The sequence below is a fragment of the Sycon ciliatum genome, chromosome 5, assembly GCF_964019385.1.
Source record: "Sycon ciliatum chromosome 5, ocSycCili1.1, whole genome shotgun sequence".
Lineage (NCBI taxonomy): Eukaryota > Metazoa > Porifera > Calcarea > Leucosolenida > Sycettidae > Sycon > Sycon ciliatum.
Window position 1 is genome coordinate 18,648,838 of NC_088647.1, and position 7,358 is coordinate 18,656,195.

At 46.6% G+C, this 7,358-nt stretch overlaps 1 long non-coding RNA gene across 1 annotated transcript; it reads left to right on the forward strand.

Annotated features, from left to right (window-relative positions):
- Positions 1-1,522: 1,522 nt before the first annotated feature.
- LOC135817929 (uncharacterized) lies at positions 1,523-6,451 on the forward strand. The gene is made up of 2 exons (XR_010553595.1): positions 1,523-2,019; positions 5,116-6,451. It is a non-coding gene; the product is annotated as an uncharacterized LOC135817929 (long non-coding RNA).
- The last annotated feature ends 907 nt before the right edge of the window (positions 6,452-7,358 follow it).

The window sequence follows — 7,358 nt, forward strand, 5'->3', positions numbered from 1 at the left end:
AGTCAACCTTTCTGCAAGGATTGGTGGTTCTTTGTAAATTCTTCTCCCCTGGCCATTCTCAACTCTAAGCTGGCTCTTGATGATTGAGTGAAGGTCTGTTTGACGCTGTGTCCGTTCGAAATCGGTCTTGGCAAAGTTGATTTTTGCATGAAATGTAACCCAAAATTGTATTTCGTATGGACACTCGAAAACCCACTCGCGTGGTATGGGACTTCTGCTTATCGTAGATCCCTGAAAATTGCTACGTGAGGAGAATACCACACTGTCCCCTCCATAAAATATTTGAGTCGAATACAGAACATGGCATTATGGGCGTAAGAACTTAGTTAGGATACCATGTACGGACTTCAAGCACCTGGGTACCGGGTCTACTCGTACTGTTCCTATTTTCCGTCGTGTAGATTTGTAGGTCCATTTTAATCTACTTACCATCGCAGACAGGTAGATCTAGTACTGTCGTGGACATGGAAATCCAGTCGCTTTGACTGGGGCCGGCGCCCTCAGCGCGTACAGAACATGATTGTTTGTAGTCGTTGCATGCAGTGCACAATCATGTTGATCCTGCTGGCCTATGCGACCAGCGCTCAGCAGCTAGCAGCGCATACTCGCGGCATAGTCCATCGGCCAAGTCTCAAAATCGAAAGTGGTGATGCACTGAGCTTCCAAGTAAACGCGACCATACCCAGCACGTAGAGAATATCAGAGAACACTGTTCCGTTTGTTGGACGTGCCAGTCCAGGGCGTCAATACGAAGCGTTCTTCGTCGCCGAGTTTTTTTACTGTGCGCTCCATTTGAGAGTGCGCAGAGTTCTGATCGAGAGTTTTATGAGCAGATTTTCAAATTTTTGAGGCTGTCAACTCTAAATCTGTCCCTGCGGGAATTTGCGGAAAAAGTCCTCGAAAACTTGCGCAAGAAATTGCGGCAGAAAACAACAAAAAATGCGGCGAAAAGTGCGGAAAGATGCAGAACTTGCCAGGAACTCGCGGAATTATTGGCAGGAAATTCCGGATTTGGGCCAAATCACGAAATTTGTTGAATCATTAGAATCAGGGAGTAGTACAATACCTTATTGTACTACTCCCTGATTAGAATTGCAATTTGCGTACTGTGCAAATGACCTACGTACAGGATCATGAAAACATGTTTTTCGATTTTGACAGCATGTTACAAGGCGAGGACGCGTAGTGCTCCTGACTACAACCATACGAAAAACATGTTAACTACCAAGCAAGGCTTCTGTATAGGATCATGAAAAGCACTGTATACTGTACTGCGTGAAAAGTGAAGAAAAATGTAAAAAGAAGTGCAGAAAACAACAAAAAACGCGGGAAATCGCGGAACTTTCAGAAATTCGCGGGTTTTGGCCAAAATCGCGAAATTTGTTGCATCCGTGGAATCGCGATTTCCTGGAGGGACAGCTAAATGGCCCTTTGCTTAGTATGTGACAGGCCTTATGCAATACACGTCACAGGCTGCAATCTCCATAGTAACGGTGCCCCGCTGAGCTCATCATGAGGGACTGAGTGGCAAAAAACTAATTTTTGAACTAACTTGAGAAGCAGCTGCTGATCTGATTATTAATGAGGGAGGAGGCATTTTTTGTTTCGTTGTGGAAGAGTCATTCCTTCTGCAGTTTTGCTAGTACGATGGTCAAAAGTTGTTGTGCTGTTGGCTGCAGTAACCGGTCTAAGGTTGGTTCGGTTGTCAGTTTCTACCGCTTTCCGGCAGACCCTGTCGTCGTTGTCATCGCATCGACATGACAGACCCTGTGAAACGGAAGAAGTGGACTGTAGCTGTTCGTCGTGACAAGTGGTCACCAAATCAAAACACTTGGCTGTGCTCTGCACATTTTGTTGGTGGAAAGAAGAGTGATGACCTGTGGAGATCCCTGTGGAGAGCAGCGATAGGACCGACTCAGCTAGTCCAAACACCGGTGGTAAATGCTGTCATCACGAGTCAGAATTCGATAATTTGAAATGTGAGAACTTGCTGCTGAGAGAGGAGGTGAAGAAATTAAGGTGGCTCGCGCCTATTTCTAAACTCGTCTTTTGCGCAGGTTCTCGCGCATCCTACGTTCGAGAAAAGACATGCGGAGTTGGCGTAGCGAGCCTGTAGCGCACTCCAGTTTCGAAGGGTCCAGCTCGAGCAGATGGCCTGATATGAGTACGAAACTCTCGTACTCGAGTCTAGAGTGTGAGCTTTTTTCTTCTTTATTTTCACTCCTTCCCTTGGCTACTTTTTTTGAGGTGCATTTTTTACTTGTGGAAATTGTCACCTGTCAGAGAAGTGTTGGGATGTCCCTTCCAGCAGGCACTGCCCATGCCCATGGTCGGCTTCGGAAAAAGAGTAGAATAAAAGCGTTGGAGTCTATGTGGATGTCTTGGAAGGAATGGGGGACGGCACAGACGGGTACGTGAATGTGTAAAACCTGAGTATTTTGTATTTTCGTTGAATTGGTTCAAGTGACTTGGCGAGTCCCTTCCACAGTAGAACGCCATCCTTCGCAAAATTTGTCTGACTATTTTGTCAAGAATGGCCGTTCTATAATGATAAATCGACTCTGAAGCCAGTGGATTGTGGAGGTCGCCCTTGAATATAAATTGAAATGGTCACGAATGTACGAAAGTATTTTTGATTCGAACATGTACTGGACAACGTGGTTGCATTGTGTCAGTAGAGGGTACTACTGTAGTATCTCACTATTTCTTTATGGTAATCGCTGTCCACCAAGAACTCTCCTAGATCCTATAGTTATTGCCACGGCTTGATCACAGCGGTACACTGAGTTTTTGTTGAGAAATTCCTTCAATTTATTGTCTTATCACTCTGACTAGACTCAGTGCTTGAGCGTTTTATTTAGGATGCATTTTTTAGAGATTGATATTTACCAGTATGTGTTTCACATCACTCCTGACGAGAATAAGCATTTGAAAGCAACACTGGCTGACAGCAATCATGCTCCCTAGGCTCAAGTGTGTGTGTGTGTGTGTGTGTGTTACAAGGGTGTGCATGGCAATTTGGTAGAGTATGTGTGAACACAAAGTCCACTATATATTCACAAACTCAAGTACATCGCAAAATTGTGCCTTCGTATCGCATATTATGCCTTCATAACTTTGACTAGCCCTAACCTGCTGTCTGACAGGTGTGTCATTGGTGAATGTACATGTATACTGTCTCCCTTCACAACTACGTGCATGTAACACAATATTTACAGTGCACTTGCAGTGTATATAGCTAGATCAATGCACAGTAATCAGTAAATTGTGGCTGCCTCTGTCACATTGTCATATTCACATTCTAAATCATCGAAAATGCCCAAACCGATTTCTACGTGTGCAGAAGAAGATTGAACACATTCTTTCCTTGAATCTGCGCCTTGATCCTTGAAGGATGATGGCGTTCCTACGGATGCGGAAAACTCGGCCTCTAGCCGAGTCTGACGCGAACCGAACCGTGAATTTTTTTCCTTGACATTGGTTGATGGCATCAGTCACATCTAAGAGTGACACTCTATCTCAAACATGTTTACGCAAAGAAGTAGTAATCTTATCTTCATTGGAGCGATGGTCTGCAGGCGTGCGATCATGTGTGTGCCTTGTGTGTGTGTGTGTTTAGTCACTGTTTACACGCACGTTTGTGCGTGTGTGTGGTGCGTGTGTGTGTCTGGCCTGGTATGAGGTTGCTCAGGATAGGTCTGCCTGGCGGGTGGACTGTCTTATCTGCCATCGGTCGTTTCGCCAGCCAGGTGACAAACAAGGCGCAAATGTGGCGCAGAGCAAAGTCTCCCCATCCAGGATCAGCGTGGTGCTGTGCAGTGTGGTACATGCAGAAGGTGGTTTCACTCTCGTGGTGGCCTGCGCGTGCATCATTGTTTGCCCCTGGAACCATCGAAAGTGTCCGAGCCGGCATCATCTATTCCGCTCAGCGTCCATGCTTCTCTCTTGTGTTTGACATGCAATCGGCAATTCAAGTCAGTGCCTGGTTTCAGACGTCACATGTGCGACCGTGGCCATCGGGCAACCAAGTCTGACAGAGCGTCATATTGTGTCCGCTGTTCTCGCTGCAGCCGTCAGTTCCGTCGACAGAGTGACCTGAGTCGTCATCTCCATTTCTGCTCCTGACAATGACTCCGGCTTCTTTCGGAATGGTGTGGCCCTTGGGCAACCATGCTACAGTAGCAGTAGTAGTAGTGTGTGTGTGTGTGTGTGTGTGTGTGTGTGTGTGTGTGTGTGTGTGTGTGTGTGTGTGTGTGTGTGTGTGTGTGTGTGTGTGTGTGTGTGTGTGTGCGTGTGTGTGTGTTCTGCCTCGCCTAATAGCTATCATCACCTTCGGCGATGGCCTTTCCAAAGGTCCAAAGGTGTGTGTGTGTGTGTGTGTGTGTGTGTGTGTGTGTGTGTGTGTGTGTGTGTGTGTGTGTGTGTGTGCATGTGTGTGCGTGTCTGGAGCGCCACCGGGTGGCGTGCTCTTTCTCTCTCTCTGCTGCCCTTCCGGGGCCCACGTGACCCTAGTGGTAGTGGCTCGACAGGACAGGTGTGTGTGTGTGTGTGTGTGTGTGTTTGCATGTATGCGTGTGTGTGTTTGCATGTATGCGTGTGTGTGTGTGTTTGTGTGTGTGTGTGTGTTTGTGTGTGTGTGTGTGTTTGTGTGTGGTATGTGTGTGTACACTGGTGTCTATGTGTATTGCAGGGTTAGGGTGGGCTAGTAGAGAAGGGTAGATGTATATGGACGTGTACATGGGATATGTAGTTGTGCATGTACTTGTAGCAAAGCTAACTTATCAAAAAGGCATTCTGCGCCTATATGGCGAAATTGAGCATTGAAGCATATGTTTTTTATTTTCTCATTGGCATGTACACAGTTAGTCCATTCAATAACCAAAAAATGAGGAAGATTGTAAATCAGGTTCTTGATGAAATACCCGTCCGCTATGCATCACAAATCCTGTACAAATTTGACAATTTAGTGAAATTGTCATCGCCTATATCTCAAAAGTTAGCATTGAGACCCCGTTTTTTTAACTCGCCATTTGCATACACTACCTAAGACCAACCGCCCACCAAAATTTCAGAGCAATCGTTAATTTCTTTGAAATAGGCGTGAGCCACCTTAAGGGCCCAAAACCCAACTCTCCGTGGTGGAGCAGCACTTTCTGAGAACGATCTGATATGTAATGATGACAAGGTGAAGCTCTACACCGGATTGCCAACGTACGCTGTGCTCATCACTGTTTTTGAGTTTGTTTCCAGCGACGTTGAGCGTCACCACCGCTCGGCAACCTCATTGTTCACGCTGTTCTTGATGACGCTAATGAAGCTCCGCCTGAACTTAAATGATTCTGACCTTGAGTATCGTTTTGGTGTGGCCCAGAGTACCGTGTCGAGGTATGTGCTGAAGTGGGTGAACATTATGTATGTGCGTATGAAGCCACTTGTAAGATGGCCAGATCCGGGTGATCTAGGCAAGACAATGCCGCCAGAGTTCGCCAAGAATTTCAAGAAGTGTGTGTGCATCATCGGCTTCGAAGTATTCTGCTAGCGTCCCTCTGATCTGATGGTGAGAGCGCAGTCATACTCACATTATAAATCGCACAACACGATCAAGTTCCTCATTGCCATTACACCGCAAGGTGTAATATCGTTCATCTCACAAGCCTGGGGTGGGAGGACATCGGATAAGCACATCACCGAGAATTGTGGCTTTCTGGAGAAACTCCTCCCGGGTGACCAGGTACTGGCAGATAGGGGCTTCACTGTACAAGACAGCGTAGGTCTGTACTGTGCTGAGCTTGTGATCCCACCATTCACGAGAGGGAAGAGCCAGTTGTCTCGAATTGAAATTGACAAAGCGAGACGGCTCTCCCGAGTCCGGATTCATGTTGAGCTTGTGATTGGTGTGCTACGCAACAAGTATACACTGTTGCAATCCACATTGCCGATCAACCTCCTCATGCGTGACAGCAGTGATGCAAACATTGCTGTCATTGACAAGATTGCCACTGTGTGCTGCGCGTTGTGCAAATGCTGTGAGTCAGTCGTGCCTTTGGCTTAGCAGGGATGTATCCTTAGCTCTGAGACAAAGCCAGAGCTGGATAGCTGGATGTGTATAGTAGTGCTTGCTCCATCTCCGGACAGCTAGCTGTTTCGACTCCGTGAGGGCTCATCATACTAACCTTTTTGCATCAAACTTCATGTCAAAGTCCTTCATAAAATCCCCATCTCTCTCTCTCTCTTTCTAATTTTGTATGCTTCACCCTGACTGTCATGTATGATTTCTTCCTTTCTTGGTCTTTTAGTGATGGCTTGGACAATTCACTTGTCCAGGCGATAAGGCAGTCTCTCTCTCTCTCTTATCTTTGCATGCTTTACCCTGACTCACATGTACTATTTCTTTCCTTTATTGGTCATGCAGTGATAGCTTGGACAATTCATTCGTCCAGGCAATAATGCAGCCTCTCTCTCGCTCTCTTTGAGAATGCGTGAGTATGCGGTAGAGTACGCATATGAGACCAGAAGTGTGCACGTGCGTACATGCCAGAAGTGGGTGCTGTAACGGAACGCGACTCCAACTGCACAACGACCCAACCCCAACCAGGCACAACCACAGCCAATCCAGGGGAATACAGGGATACAGATAATAATTATAGCATTACCAAATTATAGTATAACGAACGTTGCAGTCCAAGAGAAATCTGAAGAAGATCGAAAGGAACTCGCCAACTACTACCTCGAGCCCGGAACATTTGCATCTCCGGAACTAACTCAGGTCCACGTGCTCATGCACGAGGTCACAGGAAACGTGCATAAGACAGTTGGACAAAGCAGCAAGTACTATGGCTGTACTAAAGAAATAAAGACGTCATATGTAGAACCAGCAGCAGAATGATCCGCACACAGCACGTACCGTAGCATACAGCTCGCAAGCATCAGCATGACTCATGAGTCAGCCACACAGCTAAGCATGCACACGCTAACTCTTGATGCAAGACACAAAGGCCAAGGGAACAAGCACCAATGCAATACAACAGAAACATGTAAGCATACCAACATGGTGAAGATAGCTGACCCAATGCTAAATAAATAACATTGTCACAGCAGCTGTAGGGACACTTAACCTCCACTACACCGTTGCCACAGCAAGCACAAGACACAACACCATCTGGGCTGGCACCAAGGTAAGGATAGTCGCTACGGACCACAAGACCACTGTCACAAAGCTGAAATGCCGTATGCTTCTTGATCACATGTACCTTGTAGGCATCCCTGGCAATTTGCTCATGTTCACATCCCCACGTTGTTGCTTTGGATGTAAACTTCATACTCTGTGGGTAGCAAATTGCCTTCACCAGTGATACAGA